This window comes from Triturus cristatus, chromosome 4_1 (genome assembly GCF_964204655.1).
Source record: "Triturus cristatus chromosome 4_1, aTriCri1.1, whole genome shotgun sequence".
NCBI classification, from domain to species: domain Eukaryota; kingdom Metazoa; phylum Chordata; class Amphibia; order Caudata; family Salamandridae; genus Triturus; species Triturus cristatus.
Window position 1 is genome coordinate 107,960,528 of NC_140585.1, and position 20,556 is coordinate 107,981,083.

Below are 20,556 nucleotides of genomic sequence, written 5' to 3' on the forward strand. Positions count from 1 at the left end.
GTCTCTGGTTTAGAAGAAGAACCCTTACCAATGATCAAGAGAGATGCGACAGATTTCTATCATCAAAGCATTATGGTTGTCAAGATGAATCATCACTTTGATGTCTTCAACAAGTAGGATTCTTTTGATCTATAATCATCAAAAATGAGATAGCCCCATTTCATGGGATTTTTCAAGGCAAACGTCTGACAGATTAAGCGGGGTCCTCATCCCGGTTGGAGGACATATCTCTTCCTTCATCATGATGCCAGCCTAGCTTTCGGCCCAAAATCCAAGGTAAGCATGGCAAAAGTCTGGAGTTGCCGGGGATTGAACCCGGGGCCTCATACATGCAAAGCATGCGCTCTACCACTGAGCTACATCCCCACTTCTGCAAGGTTTGACTGTATGATTGGAAACCCTGCATTGAACCGACGGCCACATCACCCCATTTGACTCTGCAGTATACAATGTCAGTCAGGAAAATCCTTCAGCCTTGTACCTGGATGATCTTCATGGTCTTATGTACAGATGCCTATATACAGCCTTCTTAGCGCAGTAGGCAGCGCGTCAGTCTCATAATCTGAAGGTCCTGAGTTCGATCCTCAGAGAGGGCATTTATTTCCTTCTTTTGGAATGCAAAATTCTCCGATTTTCTTGAAATGCGCAAACTATGCCTAGTTCAAAGATTTTTCCAAAGCAAATGTCTGACTATTTAAGTGGGGCTCTCACCCCAACTGCATGACAAACTTCTTCTTTCTGCATGATGGCAGGCTAGCCTTCTGGAAAAAAGCCAAGATAAGGAACAGAGGCTCCTGGAGATGCCGGGGATTGAACCCGGGACCTCATACATGCGAAGCATGCGCTCTACCACTGAGCTACATCCCCACTTTTGCACTCGAGCTGTTTGATGGATGCAAGGAATCCCTGAAACCCAGGGACTGCAAAGTCTCGATCATAATCAATGGAAGGTATTGTTTGAATAAAAGTGAAATATATGGAAATCGAAGCACAAAATCCTTCGAGCCGGATTTGAACCAGCGACCTAAGGATGGCTGACTTTATGCTACAGTCCTCCGCTCTACCAACTGAGCTATCGAAGGAGTGGCTGAAGTATCTTTCAGCGCTGTAATTATCTCTCGCTCAAGAAAGGTTGTGGGGGTGGGGATCAGGAGCAGATCGATGAAAATCATGAACATTACCTGCAGCTCCCTCTCAAAGTCACCAGTTCTTAGAGCACACTGTAAGGTACATCTTATCACCCCAAAGGAGGATTTCAGACCAAAGTTCATGTTCTGTCTTGGCTTGGGGATAAGCAGGGGTGCTCCAAATTTCAATTTTACAGAAAGGAAAGGAACTTTGATACAAAGACCTTGGGCAGCATTGGTGGCAAATGGATGGCTGCGCGGAACCATGAAAGAAATGACAGAAAGTTATGGGAGTCATTACTACGCACCCAGCATCAAGAAAGTGCATTTTGGATGCATTTTCAAAAGGAAAGAGAACGGAAAAATCTGTAGATTGAAGGTGATTGAGATAAACAAAATATTCCGTTTTTCTAAAAGCTACTGTAAAGAGTCTCTGGTTTAGAAGAAGAACCCTTACCAATGATCAAGAGAGATGCGACAGATTTCTATCATCAAAGCATTATGGTTGTCAAGATGAATCATCACTTTGATGTCTTCAACAAGTAGGATTCTTTTGATCTATAATCATCAAAAATGAGATAGCCCCATTTCATGGGATTTTTCAAGGCAAACGTCTGACAGATTAAGCGGGGTCCTCATCCCGGTTGGAGGACATATCTCTTCCTTCATCATGATGCCAGCCTAGCTTTCGGCCCAAAATCCAAGGTAAGCATGGCAAAAGTCTGGAGTTGCCGGGGATTGAACCCGGGGCCTCATACATGCAAAGCATGCGCTCTACCACTGAGCTACATCCCCACTTCTGCAAGGTTTGACTGTATGATTGGAAACCCTGCATTGAACCGACGGCCACATCACCCCATTTGACTCTGCAGTATACAATGTCAGTCAGGAAAATCCTTCAGCCTTGTACCTGGATGATCTTCATGGTCTTATGTACAGATGCCTATATACAGCCTTCTTAGCGCAGTAGGCAGCGCGTCAGTCTCATAATCTGAAGGTCCTGAGTTCGATCCTCAGAGAGGGCATTTATTTCCTTCTTTTGGAATGCAAAATTCTCCGATTTTCTTGAAATGCGCAAACTATGCCTAGTTCAAAGATTTTTCCAAAGCAAATGTCTGACTATTTAAGTGGGGCTCTCACCCCAACTGCATGACAAACTTCTTCTTTCTGCATGATGGCAGGCTAGCCTTCTGGAAAAAAGCCAAGATAAGGAACAGAGGCTCCTGGAGATGCCGGGGATTGAACCCGGGACCTCATACATGCGAAGCATGCGCTCTACCACTGAGCTACATCCCCACTTTTGCCCTCGAGCTGTTTGATGGATGCAAGGAATCCCTGAAACCCAGGGACTGCAAAGTCTCGATCATAATCAATGGAAGGTATTGTTTGAATAAAAGTGAAATATATGGAAATCGAAGCACAAAATCCTTCGAGCCGGATTTGAACCAGCGACCTAAGGATGTCTGACTTTATGCTACAGTCCTCCGCTCTACCAACTGAGCTATCGAAGGAGTGGCTGAAGTATCTTTCAGCGCTGTAATTATCTCTCGCTCAAGAAAGGTTGTGGGGGTGGGGATCAGGAGCAGATCGATGAAAATCATGAACATTACCTGCAGCTCCCTCTCAAAGTCACCAGTTCTTAGAGCACACTGTAAGGTACGTCTTATTACCCCAAAGGAGGATTTCAGACCAAAGTTCATGTTCTGTCTTGGCTTGGGGATAAGCAGGGGTGCTCCAAATTTCAATTTTACAGAAAGGAAAGGAACTTTGATACAAAGACCTTGGGCAGCATTGGTGGCAAATGGATGGCTGCGCGGAACCATGAAAGAAATGACAGAAAGTTATGGGAGTCATTACTACGCACCCAGCATCAAGAACGTGCATTTTGGATGCATTTTCAAAAGGAAAGAGAACGGAAAAATCTGTAGATTGAAGGTGATTGAGATAAACAAAATATTCCGTTTTTCTAAAAGCTACTGTAAAGAGTCTCTGGTTTAGAAGAAGAACCCTTACCAATGATCAAGAGAGATGCGACAGATTTCTATCATCAAAGCATTATGGTTGTCAAGATGAATCATCACTTTGATGTCTTCAACAAGTAGGATTCTTTTGATCTATAATCATCAAAAATGAGATAGCCCCATTTCATGGGATTTTTCAAGGCAAACGTCTGACAGATTAAGCGGGGTCCTCATCCCGGTTGGAGGACATATCTCTTCCTTCATCATGATGCCAGCCTAGCTTTCGGCCCAAAATCCAAGGTAAGCATGGCAAAAGTCTGGAGATGCCGGGGATTGAACCCGGGGCCTCATACATGCAAAGCATGCGCTCTACCACTGAGCTACATCCCCACTTCTGCAAGGTTTGACTGTATGATTGGAAACCCTGCATTGAACCGACGGCCACATCACCCCATTCGACTCTGCAGTATACAATGTCAGTCAGGAAAATCCTTCAGCCTTGTACCTGGATGATCTTCATGGTCTTATGTACAGATGCCTATATACAGCCTTCTTAGCGCAGTAGGCAGCGCGTCAGTCTCATAATCTGAAGGTCCTGAGTTCGATCCTCAGAGAGGGCATTTATTTCCTTCTTTTGGAATGCAAAATTCTCCGATTTTCTTGAAATGCGCAAACTATGCCTAGTTCAAAGATTTTTCCAAAGCAAATGTCTGACTATTTAAGTGGGGCTCTCACCCCAACTGCATGACAAACTTCTTCTTTCTGCATGATGGCAGGCTAGCCTTCTGGAAAAAAGCCAAGATAAGGAACAGAGGCTCCTGGAGATGCCGGGGATTGAACCCGGGACCTCATACATGCAAAGCATGCGCTCTACCACTGAGCTACATCCCCACTTTTGCACTCGAGCTGTTTGATGGATGCAAGGAATCCCTGAAACCCAGGGACTGCAAAGTCTCGATCATAATCAATGGAAGGTATTGTTTGAATAAAAGTGAAAGATATGGAAATCGAAGCAAAAAATCCTTCGAGCCGGATTTGAACCAGCGACCTAAGGATGTCTGACTTTATGCTACAGTCCTCCGCTCTACCAACTGAGCTATCGAAGGAGTGGCTGAAGTATCTTTCAGCGCTGTAATTATCTCTCGCTCAAGAAAGGTTGTGGGGGTGGGGATCAGGAGCAGATCGATGAAAATCATGAACATTACCTGCAGCTCCCTCTCAAAGTCACCAGTTCTTAGAGCACACTGTAAGGTACGTCTTATCACCCCAAAGGAGGATTTCAGACCAAAGTTCATGTTCTGTCTTGGCTTGGGGATAAGCAGGGGTGCTCCAAATTTCAATTTTACAGAAAGGAAAGGAACTTTGATACAAAGACCTTGGGCAGCATTGGTGGCAAATGGATGGCTGCGCGGAACCATGAAAGAAATGACAGAAAGTTATGGGAGTCATTACTACGCACCCAGCATCAAGAACGTGCATTTTGGATGCATTTTCAAAAGGAAAGAGAACGGAAAAATCTGTAGATTGAAGGTGATTGAGATAAACAAAATATTCCGTTTTTCTAAAAGCTACTGTAAAGAGTCTCTGGTTTAGAAGAAGAACCCTTACCAATGATCAAGAGAGATGCGACAGATTTCTATCATCAAAGCATTATGGTTGTCAAGATGAATCATCACTTTGATGTCTTCAACAAGTAGGATTCTTTTGATCTATAATCATCAAAAATGAGATAGCCCCATTTCATGGGATTTTTCAAGGCAAACGTCTGACAGATTAAGCGGGGTCCTCATCCCGGTTGGAGGACATATCTCTTCCTTCATCATGATGCCAGCCTAGCTTTCGGCCCAAAATCCAAGGTAAGCATGGCAAAAGTCTGGAGATGCCGGGGATTGAACCCGGGGCCTCATACATGCAAAGCATGCGCTCTACCACTGAGCTACATCCCCACTTCTGCAAGGTTTGACTGTATGATTGGAAACCCTGCATTGAACCGACGGCCACATCACCCCATTTGACTCTGCAGTATACAATGTCAGTCAGGAAAATCCTTCAGCCTTGTACCTGGATGATCTTCATGGTCTTATGTACAGATGCCTATATACAGCCTTCTTAGCGCAGTAGGCAGCGCGTCAGTCTCATAATCTGAAGGTCCTGAGTTCGATCCTCAGAGAGGGCATTTATTTCCTTCTTTTGGAATGCAAAATTCTCCGATTTTCTTGAAATGCGCAAACTATGCCTAGTTCAAAGATTTTTCCAAAGCAAATGTCTGACTATTTAAGTGGGGCTCTCACCCCAACTGCATGACAAACTTCTTCTTTCTGCATGATGGCAGGCTAGCCTTCTGGAAAAAAGCCAAGATAAGGAACAGAGGCTCCTGGAGATGCCGGGGATTGAACCCGGGACCTCATACATGCGAAGCATGCGCTCTACCACTGAGCTACATCCCCACTTTTGCACTCGAGCTGTTTGATGGATGCAAGGAATCCCTGAAACCCAGGGACTGCAAAGTCTCGATCATAATCAATGGAAGGTATTGTTTGAATAAAAGTGAAAGATATGGAAATCGAAGCAAAAAATCCTTCGAGCCGGATTTGAACCAGCAACCTAAGGATGTCTGACTTTATGCTACAGTCCTCCGCTCTACCAACTGAGCTATCGAAGGAGTGGCTGAAGTATCTTTCAGCGCTGTAATTATCTCTCGCTCAAGAAAGGTTGTGGGGGTGGGGATCAGGAGCAGATCGATGAAAATCATGAACATTACCTGCAGCTCCCTCTCAAAGTCACCAGTTCTTAGAGCACACTGTAAGGTACGTCTTATCACCCCAAAGGAGGATTTCAGACCAAAGTTCATGTTCTGTCTTGGCTTGGGGATAAGCAGGGGTGCTCCAAATTTCAATTTTACAGAAAGGAAAGGAACTTTGATACAAAGACCTTGGGCAGCATTGGTGGCAAATGGATGGCTGCGCGGAACCATGAAAGAAATGACAGAAAGTTATGGGAGTCATTACTACGCACCCAGCATCAAGAAAGTGCATTTTGGATGCATTTTCAAAAGGAAAGAGAACGGAAAAATCTGTAGATTGAAGGTGATTGAGATAAACAAAATATTCCGTTTTTCTAAAAGCTACTGTAAAGAGTCTCTGGTTTAGAAGAAGAACCCTTACCAATGATCAAGAGAGATGCGACAGATTTCTATCATCAAAGCATTATGGTTGTCAAGATGAATCATCACTTTGATGTCTTCAACAAGTAGGATTCTTTTGATCTATAATCATCAAAAATGAGATAGCCCCATTTCATGGGATTTTTCAAGGCAAACGTCTGACAGATTAAGCGGGGTCCTCATCCCGGTTGGAGGACATATCTCTTCCTTCATCATGATGCCAGCCTAGCTTTCGGCCCAAAATCCAAGGTAAGCATGGCAAAAGTCTGGAGTTGCCGGGGATTGAACCCGGGGCCTCATACATGCAAAGCATGCGCTCTACCACTGAGCTACATCCCCACTTCTGCAAGGTTTGACTGTATGATTGGAAACCCTGCATTGAACCGACGGCCACATCACCCCATTCGACTCTGCAGTATACAATGTCAGTCAGGAAAATCCTTCAGCCTTGTACCTGGATGATCTTCATGGTCTTATGTACAGATGCCTATATACAGCCTTCTTAGCGCAGTAGGCAGCGCGTCAGTCTCATAATCTGAAGGTCCTGAGTTCGATCCTCAGAGAGGGCATTTATTTCCTTCTTTTGGAATGCAAAATTCTCCGATTTTCTTGAAATGCGCAAACTATGCCTAGTTCAAAGATTTTTCCAAAGCAAATGTCTGACTATTTAAGTGGGGCTCTCACCCCAACTGCATGACAAACTTCTTCTTTCTGCATGATGGCAGGCTAGCCTTCTGGAAAAAAGCCAAGATAAGGAACAGAGGCTCCTGGAGATGCCGGGGATTGAACCCGGGACCTCATACATGCGAAGCATGCGCTCTACCACTGAGCTACATCCCCACTTTTGCACTCGAGCTGTTTGATGGATGCAAGGAATCCCTGAAACCCAGGGACTGCAAAGTCTCGATCATAATCAATGGAAGGTATTGTTTGAATAAAAGTGAAATATATGGAAATCGAAGCACAAAATCCTTCGAGCCGGATTTGAACCAGCGACCTAAGGATGGCTGACTTTATGCTACAGTCCTCCGCTCTACCAACTGAGCTATCGAAGGAGTGGCTGAAGTATCTTTCAGCGCTGTAATTATCTCTCGCTCAAGAAAGGTTGTGGGGGTGGGGATCAGGAGCAGATCGATGAAAATCATGAACATTACCTGCAGCTCCCTCTCAAAGTCACCAGTTCTTAGAGCACACTGTAAGGTACGTCTTATTACCCCAAAGGAGGATTTCAGACCAAAGTTCATGTTCTGTCTTGGCTTGGGGATAAGCAGGGGTGCTCCAAATTTCAATTTTACAGAAAGGAAAGGAACTTTGATACAAAGACCTTGGGCAGCATTGGTGGCAAATGGATGGCTGCGCGGAACCATGAAAGAAATGACAGAAAGTTATGGGAGTCATTACTACGCACCCAGCATCAAGAACGTGCATTTTGGATGCATTTTCAAAAGGAAAGAGAACGGAAAAATCTGTAGATTGAAGGTGATTGAGATAAACAAAATATTCCGTTTTTCTAAAAGCTACTGTAAAGAGTCTCTGGTTTAGAAGAAGAACCCTTACCAATGATCAAGAGAGATGCGACAGATTTCTATCATCAAAGCATTATGGTTGTCAAGATGAATCATCACTTTGATGTCTTCAACAAGTAGGATTCTTTTGATCTATAATCATCAAAAATGAGATAGCCCCATTTCATGGGATTTTTCAAGGCAAACGTCTGACAGATTAAGCGGGGTCCTCATCCCGGTTGGAGGACATATCTCTTCCTTCATCATGATGCCAGCCTAGCTTTCGGCCCAAAATCCAAGGTAAGCATGGCAAAAGTCTGGAGATGCCGGGGATTGAACCCGGGGCCTCATACATGCAAAGCATGCGCTCTACCACTGAGCTACATCCCCACTTCTGCAAGGTTTGACTGTATGATTGGAAACCCTGCATTGAACCGACGGCCACATCACCCCATTCGACTCTGCAGTATACAATGTCAGTCAGGAAAATCCTTCAGCCTTGTACCTGGATGATCTTCATGGTCTTATGTACAGATGCCTATATACAGTCTTCTTAGCGCAGTAGGCAGCGCGTCAGTCTCATAATCTGAAGGTCCTGAGTTCGATCCTCAGAGAGGGCATTTATTTCCTTCTTTTGGAATGCAAAATTCTCCGATTTTCTTGAAATGCGCAAACTATGCCTAGTTCAAAGATTTTTCCAAAGCAAATGTCTGACTATTTAAGTGGGGCTCTCACCCCAACTGCATGACAAACTTCTTCTTTCTGCATGATGGCAGGCTAGCCTTCTGGAAAAAAGCCAAGATAAGGAACAGAGGCTCCTGGAGATGCCGGGGATTGAACCCGGGACCTCATACATGCGAAGCATGCGCTCTACCACTGAGCTACATCCCCACTTTTGCCCTCGAGCTGTTTGATGGATGCAAGGAATCCCTGAAACCCAGGGACTGCAAAGTCTCGATCATAATCAATGGAAGGTATTGTTTGAATAAAAGTGAAATATATGGAAATCGAAGCAAAAAATCATTCGAGCCGGATTTGAACCAGCGACCTAAGGATGTCTGACTTTATGCTACAGTCCTCCGCTCTACCAACTGAGCTATCGAAGGAGTGGCTGAAGTATCTTTCAGCGCTGTAATTATCTCTCGCTCAAGAAAGGTTGTGGGGGTGGGGATCAGGAGCAGATCGATGAAAATCATGAACATTACCTGCAGCTCCCTCTCAAAGTCACCAGTTCTTAGAGCACACTGTAAGGTACATCTTATCACCCCAAAGGAGGATTTCAGACCAAAGTTCATGTTCTGTCTTGGCTTGGGGATAAGCAGGGGTGCTCCAAATTTCAATTTTACAGAAAGGAAAGGAACTTTGATACAAAGACCTTGGGCAGCATTGGTGGCAAATGGATGGCTGCGCGGAACCATGAAAGAAATGACAGAAAGTTATGGGAGTCATTACTACGCACCCAGCATCAAGAAAGTGCATTTTGGATGCATTTTCAAAAGGAAAGAGAACGGAAAAATCTGTAGATTGAAGGTGATTGAGATAAACAAAATATTCCGTTTTTCTAAAAGCTACTGTAAAGAGTCTCTGGTTTAGAAGAAGAACCCTTACCAATGATCAAGAGAGATGCGACAGATTTCTATCATCAAAGCATTATGGTTGTCAAGATGAATCATCACTTTGATGTCTTCAACAAGTAGGATTCTTTTGATCTATAATCATCAAAAATGAGATAGCCCCATTTCATGGGATTTTTCAAGGCAAACGTCTGACAGATTAAGCGGGGTCCTCATCCCGGTTGGAGGACATATCTCTTCCTTCATCATGATGCCAGCCTAGCTTTCGGCCCAAAATCCAAGGTAAGCATGGCAAAAGTCTGGAGTTGCCGGGGATTGAACCCGGGGCCTCATACATGCAAAGCATGCGCTCTACCACTGAGCTACATCCCCACTTCTGCAAGGTTTGACTGTATGATTGGAAACCCTGCATTGAACCGACGGCCACATCACCCCATTTGACTCTGCAGTATACAATGTCAGTCAGGAAAATCCTTCAGCCTTGTACCTGGATGATCTTCATGGTCTTATGTACAGATGCCTATATACAGCCTTCTTAGCGCAGTAGGCAGCGCGTCAGTCTCATAATCTGAAGGTCCTGAGTTCGATCCTCAGAGAGGGCATTTATTTCCTTCTTTTGGAATGCAAAATTCTCCGATTTTCTTGAAATGCGCAAACTATGCCTAGTTCAAAGATTTTTCCAAAGCAAATGTCTGACTATTTAAGTGGGGCTCTCACCCCAACTGCATGACAAACTTCTTCTTTCTGCATGATGGCAGGCTAGCCTTCTGGAAAAAAGCCAAGATAAGGAACAGAGGCTCCTGGAGATGCCGGGGATTGAACCCGGGACCTCATACATGCGAAGCATGCGCTCTACCACTGAGCTACATCCCCACTTTTGCCCTCGAGCTGTTTGATGGATGCAAGGAATCCCTGAAACCCAGGGACTGCAAAGTGTCGATCATAATCAATGGAAGGTATTGTTTGAATAAAAGTGAAATATATGGAAATCGAAGCACAAAATCCTTCGAGCCGGATTTGAACCAGCGACCTAAGGATGTCTGACTTTATGCTACAGTCCTCCGCTCTACCAACTGAGCTATCGAAGGAGTGGCTGAAGTATCTTTCAGCGCTGTAATTATCTCTCGCTCAAGAAAGGTTGTGGGGGTGGGGATCAGGAGCAGATCGATGAAAATCATGAACATTACCTGCAGCTCCCTCTCAAAGTCACCAGTTCTTAGAGCACACTGTAAGGTACGTCTTATTACCCCAAAGGAGGATTTCAGACCAAAGTTCATGTTCTGTCTTGGCTTGGGGATAAGCAGGGGTGCTCCAAATTTCAATTTTACAGAAAGGAAAGGAACTTTGATACAAAGACCTTGGGCAGCATTGGTGGCAAATGGATGGCTGCGCGGAACCATGAAAGAAATGACAGAAAGTTATGGGAGTCATTACTACGCACCCAGCATCAAGAACGTGCATTTTGGATGCATTTTCAAAAGGAAAGAGAACGGAAAAATCTGTAGATTGAAGGTGATTGAGATAAACAAAATATTCCGTTTTTCTAAAAGCTACTGTAAAGAGTCTCTGGTTTAGAAGAAGAACCCTTACCAATGATCAAGAGAGATGCGACAGATTTCTATCATCAAAGCATTATGGTTGTCAAGATGAATCATCACTTTGATGTCTTCAACAAGTAGGATTCTTTTGATCTATAATCATCAAAAATGAGATAGCCCCATTTCATGGGATTTTTCAAGGCAAACGTCTGACAGATTAAGCGGGGTCCTCATCCCGGTTGGAGGACATATCTCTTCCTTCATCATGATGCCAGCCTAGCTTTCGGCCCAAAATCCAAGGTAAGCATGGCAAAAGTCTGGAGATGCCGGGGATTGAACCCGGGGCCTCATACATGCAAAGCATGCGCTCTACCACTGAGCTACATCCCCACTTCTGCAAGGTTTGACTGTATGATTGGAAACCCTGCATTGAACCGACGGCCACATCACCCCATTCGACTCTGCAGTATACAATGTCAGTCAGGAAAATCCTTCAGCCTTGTACCTGGATGATCTTCATGGTCTTATGTACAGATGCCTATATACAGCCTTCTTAGCGCAGTAGGCAGCGCGTCAGTCTCATAATCTGAAGGTCCTGAGTTCGATCCTCAGAGAGGGCATTTATTTCCTTCTTTTGGAATGCAAAATTCTCCGATTTTCTTGAAATGCGCAAACTATGCCTAGTTCAAAGATTTTTCCAAAGCAAATGTCTGACTATTTAAGTGGGGCTCTCACCCCAACTGCATGACAAACTTCTTCTTTCTGCATGATGGCAGGCTAGCCTTCTGGAAAAAAGCCAAGATAAGGAACAGAGGCTCCTGGAGATGCCGGGGATTGAACCCGGGACCTCATACATGCAAAGCATGCGCTCTACCACTGAGCTACATCCCCACTTTTGCACTCGAGCTGTTTGATGGATGCAAGGAATCCCTGAAACCCAGGGACTGCAAAGTCTCGATCATAATCAATGGAAGGTATTGTTTGAATAAAAGTGAAAGATATGGAAATCGAAGCAAAAAATCCTTCGAGCCGGATTTGAACCAGCGACCTAAGGATGTCTGACTTTATGCTACAGTCCTCCGCTCTACCATCTGAGCTATCGAAGGAGTGGCTGAAGTATCTTTCAGCGCTGTAATTATCTCTCGCTCAAGAAAGGTTGTGGGGGTGGGGATCAGGAGCAGATCGATGAAAATCATGAACATTACCTGCAGCTCCCTCTCAAAGTCACCAGTTCTTAGAGCACACTGTAAGGTACGTCTTATCACCCCAAAGGAGGATTTCAGACCAAAGTTCATGTTCTGTCTTGGCTTGGGGATAAGCAGGGGTGCTCCAAATTTCAATTTTACAGAAAGGAAAGGAACTTTGATACAAAGACCTTGGGCAGCATTGGTGGCAAATGGATGGCTGCGCGGAACCATGAAAGAAATGACAGAAAGTTATGGGAGTCATTACTACGCACCCAGCATCAAGAACGTGCATTTTGGATGCATTTTCAAAAGGAAAGAGAAGGGAAAAATCTGTAGATTGAAGGTGATTGAGATAAACAAAATATTCCGTTTTTCTAAAAGCTACTGTAAAGAGTCTCTGGTTTAGAAGAAGAACCCTTACCAATGATCAAGAGAGATGCGACAGATTTCTATCATCAAAGCATTATGGTTGTCAAGATGAATCATCACTTTGATGTCTTCAACAAGTAGGATTCTTTTGATCTATAATCATCAAAAATGAGATAGCCCCATTTCATGGGATTTTTCAAGGCAAACGTCTGACAGATTAAGCGGGGTCCTCATCCCGGTTGGAGGACATATCTCTTCCTTCATCATGATGCCAGCCTAGCTTTCGGCCCAAAATCCAAGGTAAGCATGGCAAAAGTCTGGAGATGCCGGGGATTGAACCCGGGGCCTCATACATGCAAAGCATGCGCTCTACCACTGAGCTACATCCCCACTTCTGCAAGGTTTGACTGTATGATTGGAAACCCTGCATTGAACCGACGGCCACATCACCCCATTCGACTCTGCAGTATACAATGTCAGTCAGGAAAATCCTTCAGCCTTGTACCTGGATGATCTTCATGGTCTTATGTACAGATGCCTATATACAGTCTTCTTAGCGCAGTAGGCAGCGCGTCAGTCTCATAATCTGAAGGTCCTGAGTTCGATCCTCAGAGAGGGCATTTATTTCCTTCTTTTGGAATGCAAAATTCTCCGATTTTCTTGAAATGCGCAAACTATGCCTAGTTCAAAGATTTTTCCAAAGCAAATGTCTGACTATTTAAGTGGGGCTCTCACCCCAACTGCATGACAAACTTCTTCTTTCTGCATGATGGCAGGCTAGCCTTCTGGAAAAAAGCCAAGATAAGGAACAGAGGCTCCTGGAGATGCCGGGGATTGAACCCGGGACCTCATACATGCGAAGCATGCGCTCTACCACTGAGCTACATCCCCACTTTTGCCCTCGAGCTGTTTGATGGATGCAAGGAATCCCTGAAACCCAGGGACTGCAAAGTCTCGATCATAATCAATGGAAGGTATTGTTTGAATAAAAGTGAAATATATGGAAATCGAAGCAAAAAATCATTCGAGCCGGATTTGAACCAGCGACCTAAGGATGTCTGACTTTATGCTACAGTCCTCCGCTCTACCAACTGAGCTATCGAAGGAGTGGCTGAAGTATCTTTCAGCGCTGTAATTATCTCTCGCTCAAGAAAGGTTGTGGGGGTGGGGATCAGGAGCAGATCGATGAAAATCATGAACATTACCTGCAGCTCCCTCTCAAAGTCACCAGTTCTTAGAGCACACTGTAAGGTACATCTTATCACCCCAAAGGAGGATTTCAGACCAAAGTTCATGTTCTGTCTTGGCTTGGGGATAAGCAGGGGTGCTCCAAATTTCAATTTTACAGAAAGGAAAGGAACTTTGATACAAAGACCTTGGGCAGCATTGGTGGCAAATGGATGGCTGCGCGGAACCATGAAAGAAATGACAGAAAGTTATGGGAGTCATTACTACGCACCCAGCATCAAGAAAGTGCATTTTGGATGCATTTTCAAAAGGAAAGAGAACGGAAAAATCTGTAGATTGAAGGTGATTGAGATAAACAAAATATTCCGTTTTTCTAAAAGCTACTGTAAAGAGTCTCTGGTTTAGAAGAAGAACCCTTACCAATGATCAAGAGAGATGCGACAGATTTCTATCATCAAAGCATTATGGTTGTCAAGATGAATCATCACTTTGATGTCTTCAACAAGTAGGATTCTTTTGATCTATAATCATCAAAAATGAGATAGCCCCATTTCATGGGATTTTTCAAGGCAAACGTCTGACAGATTAAGCGGGGTCCTCATCCCGGTTGGAGGACATATCTCTTCCTTCATCATGATGCCAGCCTAGCTTTCGGCCCAAAATCCAAGGTAAGCATGGCAAAAGTCTGGAGTTGCCGGGGATTGAACCCGGGGCCTCATACATGCAAAGCATGCGCTCTACCACTGAGCTACATCCCCACTTCTGCAAGGTTTGACTGTATGATTGGAAACCCTGCATTGAACCGACGGCCACATCACCCCATTTGACTCTGCAGTATACAATGTCAGTCAGGAAAATCCTTCAGCCTTGTACCTGGATGATCTTCATGGTCTTATGTACAGATGCCTATATACAGCCTTCTTAGCGCAGTAGGCAGCGCGTCAGTCTCATAATCTGAAGGTCCTGAGTTCGATCCTCAGAGAGGGCATTTATTTCCTTCTTTTGGAATGCAAAATTCTCCGATTTTCTTGAAATGCGCAAACTATGCCTAGTTCAAAGATTTTTCCAAAGCAAATGTCTGACTATTTAAGTGGGGCTCTCACCCCAACTGCATGACAAACTTCTTCTTTCTGCATGATGGCAGGCTAGCCTTCTGGAAAAAAGCCAAGATAAGGAACAGAGGCTCCTGGAGATGCCGGGGATTGAACCCGGGACCTCATACATGCGAAGCATGCGCTCTACCACTGAGCTACATCCCCACTTTTGCCCTCGAGCTGTTTGATGGATGCAAGGAATCCCTGAAACCCAGGGACTGCAAAGTCTCGATCATAATCAATGGAAGGTATTGTTTGAATAAAAGTGAAATATATGGAAATCGAAGCAAAAAATCCTTCGAGCCGGATTTGAACCAGCGACCTAAGGATGTCTGACTTTATGCTACAGTCCTCCGCTCTACCAACTGAGCTATCGAAGGAGTGGCTGAAGTATCTTTCAGCGCTGTAATTATCTCTCGCTCAAGAAAGGTTGTGGGGGTGGGGATCAGGAGCAGATCGATGAAAATCATGAACATTACCTGCAGCTCCCTCTCAAAGTCACCAGTTCTTAGAGCACACTGTAAGGTACATCTTATCACCCCAAAGGAGGATTTCAGACCAAAGTTCATGTTCTGTCTTGGCTTGGGGATAAGCAGGGGTGCTCCAAATTTCAATTTTACAGAAAGGAAAGGAACTTTGATACAAAGACCTTGGGCAGCATTGGTGGCAAATGGATGGCTGCGCGGAACCATGAAAGAAATGACAGAAAGTTATGGGAGTCATTACTACGCACCCAGCATCAAGAACGTGCATTTTGGATGCATTTTCAAAAGGAAAGAGAACGGAAAAATCTGTAGATTGAAGGTGATTGAGATAAACAAAATATTCCGTTTTTCTAAAAGCTACTGTAAAGAGTCTCTGGTTTAGAAGAAGAACCCTTACCAATGATCAAGAGAGATGCGACAGATTTCTATCATCAAAGCATTATGGTTGTCAAGATGAATCATCACTTTGATGTCTTCAACAAGTAGGATTCTTTTGATCTATAATCATCAAAAATGAGATAGCCCCATTTCATGGGATTTTTCAAGGCAAACGTCTGACAGATTAAGCGGGGTCCTCATCCCGGTTGGAGGACATATCTCTTCCTTCATCATGATGCCAGCCTAGCTTTCGGCCCAAAATCCAAGGTAAGCATGGCAAAAGTCTGGAGATGCCGGGGATTGAACCCGGGGCCTCATACATGCAAAGCATGCGCTCTACCACTGAGCTACATCCCCACTTCTGCAAGGTTTGACTGTATGATTGGAAACCCTGCATTGAACCGACGGCCACATCACCCCATTCGACTCTGCAGTATACAATGTCAGTCAGGAAAATCCTTCAGCCTTGTACCTGGATGATCTTCATGGTCTTATGTACAGATGCCTATATACAGCCTTCTTAGCGCAGTAGGCAGCGCGTCAGTCTCATAATCTGAAGGTCCTGAGTTCGATCCTCAGAGAGGGCATTTATTTCCTTCTTTTGGAATGCAAAATTCTCCGATTTTCTTGAAATGCGCAAACTATGCCTAGTTCAAAGATTTTTCCAAAGCAAATGTCTGACTATTTAAGTGGGGCTCTCACCCCAACTGCATGACAAACTTCTTCTTTCTGCATGATGGCAGGCTAGCCTTCTGGAAAAAAGCCAAGATAAGGAACAGAGGCTCCTGGAGATGCCGGGGATTGAACCCGGGACCTCATACATGCAAAGCATGCGCTCTACCACTGAGCTACATCCCCACTTTTGCACTCGAGCTGTTTGATGGATGCAAGGAATCCCTGAAACCCAGGGACTGCAAAGTCTCGATCATAATCAATGGAAGGTATTGTTTGAATAAAAGTGAAAGATATGGAAATCGAAGCAAAAAATCCTTCGAGCCGGATTTGAACCAGCGACCTAAGGATGTCTGACTTTATGCTACAGTCCTCCGCTCTACCAACTGAGCTATCGAAGGAGTGGCTGAAGTATCTTTCAGCGCTGTAATTATCTCTCGCTCAAGAAAGGTTGTGGGGGTGGGGATCAGGAGCAGATCGATGAAAATCATGAACATTACCTGCAGCTCCCTCTCAAAGTCACCAGTTCTTAGAGCACACTGTAAGGTACGTCTTATCACCCCAAAGGAGGATTTCAGACCAAAGTTCATGTTCTGTCTTGGCTTGGGGATAAGCAGGGGTGCTCCAAATTTCAATTTTACAGAAAGGAAAGGAACTTTGATACAAAGACCTTGGGCAGCATTGGTGGCAAATGGATGGCTGCGCGGAACCATGAAAGAAATGACAGAAAGTTATGGGAGTCATTACTACGCACCCAGCATCAAGAACGTGCATTTTGGATGCATTTTCAAAAGGAAAGAGAACGGAAAAATCTGTAGATTGAAGGTGATTGAGATAAACAAAATATTCCGTTTTTCTAAAAGCTACTGTAAAGAGTCTCTGGTTTAGAAGAAGAACCCTTACCAATGATCAAGAGAGATGCGACAGATTTCTATCATCAAAGCATTATGGTTGTCAAGATGAATCATCACTTTGATGTCTTCAACAAGTAGGATTCTTTTGATCTATAATCATCAAAAATGAGATAGCCCCATTTCATGGGATTTTTCAAGGCAAACGTCTGACAGATTAAGCGGGGTCCTCATCCCGGTTGGAGGACATATCTCTTCCTTCATCATGATGCCAGCCTAGCTTTCGGCCCAAAATCCAAGGTAAGCATGGCAAAAGTCTGGAGATGCCGGGGATTGAACCCGGGGCCTCATACATGCAAAGCATGCGCTCTACCACTGAGCTACATCCCCACTTCTGCAAGGTTTGACTGTATGATTGGAAACCCTGCATTGAACCGACGGCCACATCACCCCATTCGACTCTGCAGTATACAATGTCAGTCAGGAAAATCCTTCAGCCTTGTACCTGGATGATCTTCATGGTCTTATGTACAGATGCCTATATACAGTCTTCTTAGCGCAGTAGGCAGCGCGTCAGTCTCATAATCTGAAGGTCCTGAGTTCGATCCTCAGAGAGGGCATTTATTTCCTTCTTTTGGAATGCAAAATTCTCCGATTTTCTTGAAATGCGCAAACTATGCCTAGTTCAAAGATTTTTCCAAAGCAAATGTCTGACTATTTAAGTGGGGCTCTCACCCCAACTGCATGACAAACTTCTTCTTTCTGCATGATGGCAGGCTAGCCTTCTGGAAAAAAGCCAAGATAAGGAACAGAGGCTCCTGGAGATGCCGGGGATTGAACCCGGGACCTCATACATGCGAAGCATGCGCTCTACCACTGAGCTACATCCCCACTTTTGCCCTCGAGCTGTTTGATGGATGCAAGGAATCCCTGAAACCCAGGGACTGCAAAGTCTCGATCATAATCAATGGAAGGTATTGTTTGAATAAAAGTGAAATATATGGAAATCGAAGCAAAAAATCATTCGAGCCGGATTTGAACCAGCGACCTAAGGATGTCTGACTTTATGCTACAGTCCTCCGCTCTACCAACTGAGCTATCGAAGGAGTGGCTGAAGTATTTTTCAGCGCTGTAATTATCTCTCGCTCAAGAAAGGTTGTGGGGGTGGGGATCAGGAGCAGATCGATGAAAATCATGAACATTACCTGCAGCTCCCTCTCAAAGTCACCAGTTCTTAGAGCACACTGTAAGGTACATCTTATCACCCCAAAGGAGGATTTCAGACCAAAGTTCATGTTCTGTCTTGGCTTGGGGATAAGCAGGGGTGCTCCAAATTTCAATTTTACAGAAAGGAAAGGAACTTTGATACAAAGACCTTGGGCAGCATTGGTGGCAAATGGATGGCTGCGCGGAACCATGAAAGAAATGACAGAAAGTTATGGGAGTCATTACTACGCACCCAGCATCAAGAAAGTGCATTTTGGATGCATTTTCAAAAGGAAAGAGAACGGAAAAATCTGTAGATTGAAGGTGATTGAGATAAACAAAATATTCCGTTTTTCTAAAAGCTACTGTAAAGAGTCTCTGGTTTAGAAGAAGAACCCTTACCAATGATCAAGAGAGATGCGACAGATTTCTATCATCAAAGCATTATGGTTGTCAAGATGAATCATCACTTTGATGTCTTCAACAAGTAGGATTCTTTTGATCTATAATCATCAAAAATGAGATAGCCCCATTTCATGGGATTTTTCAAGGCAAACGTCTGACAGATTAAGCGGGGTCCTCATCCCGGTTGGAGGACATATCTCTTCCTTCATCATGATGCCAGCCTAGCTTTCGGCCCAAAATCCAAGGTAAGCATGGCAAAAGTCTGGAGTTGCCGGGGATTGAACCCGGGGCCTCATACATGCAAAGCATGCGCTCTACCACTGAGCTACATCCCCACTTCTGCAAGGTTTGACTGTATGATTGGAAACCCTGCATTGAACCGACGGCCACATCACCCCATTTGACTCTGCAGTATACAATGTCAGTCAGGAAAATCCTTCAGCCTTGTACCTGGATGATCTTCATGGTCTTATGTACAGATGCCTATATACAGCCTTCTTAGCGCAGTAGGCAGCGCGTCAGTCTCATAATCTGAAGGTCCTGAGTTCGATCCTCAGAGAGGGCATTTATTTCCTTCTTTTGGAATGCAAAATTCTCCGATTTTCTTGAAATGCGCAAACTATGCCTAGTTCAAAGATTTTTCCAAAGCAAATGTCTGACTATTTAAGTGGGGCTCTCACCCCAACTGCATGACAAACTTCTTCTTTCTGCATGATGGCAGGCTAGCCTTCTGGAAAAAAGCCAAGATAAGGAACAGAGGCTCCTGGAGATGCCGGGGATTGAACCCGGGACCTCATACATGCGAAGCATGCGCTCTACCACTGAGCTACATCCCCACTTTTGCCCTCGAGCTGTTTGATGGATGCAAGGAATCCCTGAAACCCAGGGACTGCAAAGTCTCGATCATAATCAATGGAAGGTATTGTTTGAATAAAAGTGAAATATATGGAAATCGAAGCAAAAAATCCTTCGAGCCGGATTTGAACCAGCGACCTAAGGATGTCTGACTTTATGCTACAGTCCTCCGCTCTACCAACTGAGCTATCGAAGGAGTGGCTGAAGTATCTTTCAGCGCTGTAATTATCTCTCGCTCAAGAAAGGTTGTGGGGGTGGGGATCAGGAGCAGATCGATGAAAATCATGAACATTACCTGCAGCTCCCTCTCAAAGTCACCAGTTCTTAGAGCACACTGTAAGGTACATCTTATCACCCCAAAGGAGGATTTCAGACCAAAGTTCATGTTCTGTCTTGGCTTGGGGATAAGCAGGGGTGCTCCAAATTTCAATTTTACAGAAAGGAAAGGAACTTTGATACAAAGACCTTGGGCAGCATTGGTGGCAAATGGATGGCTGCGCGGAACCATGAAAGAAATGACAGAAAGTTATGGGAGTCATTACTACGCACCCAGCATCAAGAACGTGCATTTTGGATGCATTTTCAAAAGGAAAGAGAACGGAAAAATCTGTAGATTGAAGGTGATTGAGATAAACAAAATATTCCGTTTTTCTAAAAGCTACTGTAAAGAGTCTCTGGTTTAGAAGAAGAACCCTTACCAATGATCAAGAGAGATGCGACAGATTTCTATCATCAAAGCATTATGGTTGTCAAGATGAATCATCACTTTGATGTCTTCAACAAGTAGGATTCTTTTGATCTATAATCATCAAAAATGAGATAGCCCCATTTCATGGGATTTTTCAAGGCAAACGTCTGACAGATTAAGCGGGGTCCTCATCCCGGTTGGAGGACATATCTCTTCCTTCATCATGATGCCAGCCTAGCTTTCGGCCCAAAATCCAAGGTAAGCATGGCAAAAGTCTGGAGATGCCGGGGATTGAACCCGGGGCCTCATA

General features: G+C 44.4%; 28 non-coding genes across 28 annotated transcripts; 10 read left to right on the top strand and 18 right to left on the bottom strand.

The window, feature by feature from the left end:
- The first annotated feature begins 523 nt into the window (after positions 1 to 523).
- On the top strand, positions 524 to 596 carry TRNAM-CAU (transfer RNA methionine (anticodon CAU)). The gene has a single exon. It is a non-coding gene; the product is annotated as a tRNA-Met (tRNA).
- Positions 597 to 795: 199 nt separating this feature from the next.
- TRNAA-CGC (transfer RNA alanine (anticodon CGC)) lies at positions 796 to 867 on the bottom strand. Its single transcript has one exon. It is a non-coding gene; the product is annotated as a tRNA-Ala (tRNA).
- A 129-nt stretch (positions 868 to 996) lies between these two features.
- On the bottom strand, positions 997 to 1,082 carry TRNAY-GUA (transfer RNA tyrosine (anticodon GUA)). Its single transcript is given in 2 exon segments — positions 997 to 1,032; positions 1,046 to 1,082. It is a non-coding gene; the product is annotated as a tRNA-Tyr (tRNA).
- Positions 1,083 to 2,079: 997 nt separating this feature from the next.
- Positions 2,080 to 2,152, top strand: TRNAM-CAU (transfer RNA methionine (anticodon CAU)). The gene has a single exon. It is a non-coding gene; the product is annotated as a tRNA-Met (tRNA).
- Positions 2,153 to 2,351: 199 nt separating this feature from the next.
- TRNAA-CGC (transfer RNA alanine (anticodon CGC)) lies at positions 2,352 to 2,423 on the bottom strand. The gene has a single exon. It is a non-coding gene; the product is annotated as a tRNA-Ala (tRNA).
- Positions 2,424 to 2,552: 129 nt separating this feature from the next.
- Positions 2,553 to 2,638, bottom strand: TRNAY-GUA (transfer RNA tyrosine (anticodon GUA)). Its single transcript is given in 2 exon segments — positions 2,553 to 2,588; positions 2,602 to 2,638. It is a non-coding gene; the product is annotated as a tRNA-Tyr (tRNA).
- Positions 2,639 to 3,635: 997 nt separating this feature from the next.
- Positions 3,636 to 3,708, top strand: TRNAM-CAU (transfer RNA methionine (anticodon CAU)). The gene has a single exon. It is a non-coding gene; the product is annotated as a tRNA-Met (tRNA).
- A 400-nt stretch (positions 3,709 to 4,108) lies between these two features.
- On the bottom strand, positions 4,109 to 4,194 carry TRNAY-GUA (transfer RNA tyrosine (anticodon GUA)). Its single transcript is given in 2 exon segments — positions 4,109 to 4,144; positions 4,158 to 4,194. It is a non-coding gene; the product is annotated as a tRNA-Tyr (tRNA).
- A 997-nt stretch (positions 4,195 to 5,191) lies between these two features.
- On the top strand, positions 5,192 to 5,264 carry TRNAM-CAU (transfer RNA methionine (anticodon CAU)). The gene has a single exon. It is a non-coding gene; the product is annotated as a tRNA-Met (tRNA).
- A 199-nt stretch (positions 5,265 to 5,463) lies between these two features.
- Positions 5,464 to 5,535, bottom strand: TRNAA-CGC (transfer RNA alanine (anticodon CGC)). Its single transcript has one exon. It is a non-coding gene; the product is annotated as a tRNA-Ala (tRNA).
- Positions 5,536 to 6,747: 1,212 nt separating this feature from the next.
- Positions 6,748 to 6,820, top strand: TRNAM-CAU (transfer RNA methionine (anticodon CAU)). Its single transcript has one exon. It is a non-coding gene; the product is annotated as a tRNA-Met (tRNA).
- A 199-nt stretch (positions 6,821 to 7,019) lies between these two features.
- TRNAA-CGC (transfer RNA alanine (anticodon CGC)) lies at positions 7,020 to 7,091 on the bottom strand. Its single transcript has one exon. It is a non-coding gene; the product is annotated as a tRNA-Ala (tRNA).
- Positions 7,092 to 7,220: 129 nt separating this feature from the next.
- TRNAY-GUA (transfer RNA tyrosine (anticodon GUA)) lies at positions 7,221 to 7,306 on the bottom strand. The gene is given in 2 exon segments: positions 7,221 to 7,256; positions 7,270 to 7,306. It is a non-coding gene; the product is annotated as a tRNA-Tyr (tRNA).
- Positions 7,307 to 8,575: 1,269 nt separating this feature from the next.
- On the bottom strand, positions 8,576 to 8,647 carry TRNAA-CGC (transfer RNA alanine (anticodon CGC)). Its single transcript has one exon. It is a non-coding gene; the product is annotated as a tRNA-Ala (tRNA).
- Positions 8,648 to 9,859: 1,212 nt separating this feature from the next.
- Positions 9,860 to 9,932, top strand: TRNAM-CAU (transfer RNA methionine (anticodon CAU)). Its single transcript has one exon. It is a non-coding gene; the product is annotated as a tRNA-Met (tRNA).
- Positions 9,933 to 10,131: 199 nt separating this feature from the next.
- TRNAA-CGC (transfer RNA alanine (anticodon CGC)) lies at positions 10,132 to 10,203 on the bottom strand. Its single transcript has one exon. It is a non-coding gene; the product is annotated as a tRNA-Ala (tRNA).
- Positions 10,204 to 10,332: 129 nt separating this feature from the next.
- On the bottom strand, positions 10,333 to 10,418 carry TRNAY-GUA (transfer RNA tyrosine (anticodon GUA)). The gene is given in 2 exon segments: positions 10,333 to 10,368; positions 10,382 to 10,418. It is a non-coding gene; the product is annotated as a tRNA-Tyr (tRNA).
- A 997-nt stretch (positions 10,419 to 11,415) lies between these two features.
- Positions 11,416 to 11,488, top strand: TRNAM-CAU (transfer RNA methionine (anticodon CAU)). Its single transcript has one exon. It is a non-coding gene; the product is annotated as a tRNA-Met (tRNA).
- Positions 11,489 to 13,243: 1,755 nt separating this feature from the next.
- Positions 13,244 to 13,315, bottom strand: TRNAA-CGC (transfer RNA alanine (anticodon CGC)). The gene has a single exon. It is a non-coding gene; the product is annotated as a tRNA-Ala (tRNA).
- A 1,212-nt stretch (positions 13,316 to 14,527) lies between these two features.
- Positions 14,528 to 14,600, top strand: TRNAM-CAU (transfer RNA methionine (anticodon CAU)). The gene has a single exon. It is a non-coding gene; the product is annotated as a tRNA-Met (tRNA).
- A 199-nt stretch (positions 14,601 to 14,799) lies between these two features.
- On the bottom strand, positions 14,800 to 14,871 carry TRNAA-CGC (transfer RNA alanine (anticodon CGC)). Its single transcript has one exon. It is a non-coding gene; the product is annotated as a tRNA-Ala (tRNA).
- A 129-nt stretch (positions 14,872 to 15,000) lies between these two features.
- Positions 15,001 to 15,086, bottom strand: TRNAY-GUA (transfer RNA tyrosine (anticodon GUA)). Its single transcript is given in 2 exon segments — positions 15,001 to 15,036; positions 15,050 to 15,086. It is a non-coding gene; the product is annotated as a tRNA-Tyr (tRNA).
- A 997-nt stretch (positions 15,087 to 16,083) lies between these two features.
- TRNAM-CAU (transfer RNA methionine (anticodon CAU)) lies at positions 16,084 to 16,156 on the top strand. Its single transcript has one exon. It is a non-coding gene; the product is annotated as a tRNA-Met (tRNA).
- Positions 16,157 to 16,556: 400 nt separating this feature from the next.
- TRNAY-GUA (transfer RNA tyrosine (anticodon GUA)) lies at positions 16,557 to 16,642 on the bottom strand. The gene is given in 2 exon segments: positions 16,557 to 16,592; positions 16,606 to 16,642. It is a non-coding gene; the product is annotated as a tRNA-Tyr (tRNA).
- A 1,269-nt stretch (positions 16,643 to 17,911) lies between these two features.
- Positions 17,912 to 17,983, bottom strand: TRNAA-CGC (transfer RNA alanine (anticodon CGC)). The gene has a single exon. It is a non-coding gene; the product is annotated as a tRNA-Ala (tRNA).
- Positions 17,984 to 19,195: 1,212 nt separating this feature from the next.
- TRNAM-CAU (transfer RNA methionine (anticodon CAU)) lies at positions 19,196 to 19,268 on the top strand. Its single transcript has one exon. It is a non-coding gene; the product is annotated as a tRNA-Met (tRNA).
- Positions 19,269 to 19,467: 199 nt separating this feature from the next.
- Positions 19,468 to 19,539, bottom strand: TRNAA-CGC (transfer RNA alanine (anticodon CGC)). The gene has a single exon. It is a non-coding gene; the product is annotated as a tRNA-Ala (tRNA).
- A 129-nt stretch (positions 19,540 to 19,668) lies between these two features.
- On the bottom strand, positions 19,669 to 19,754 carry TRNAY-GUA (transfer RNA tyrosine (anticodon GUA)). The gene is given in 2 exon segments: positions 19,669 to 19,704; positions 19,718 to 19,754. It is a non-coding gene; the product is annotated as a tRNA-Tyr (tRNA).
- Positions 19,755 to 20,556: the final 802 nt, after the last annotated feature.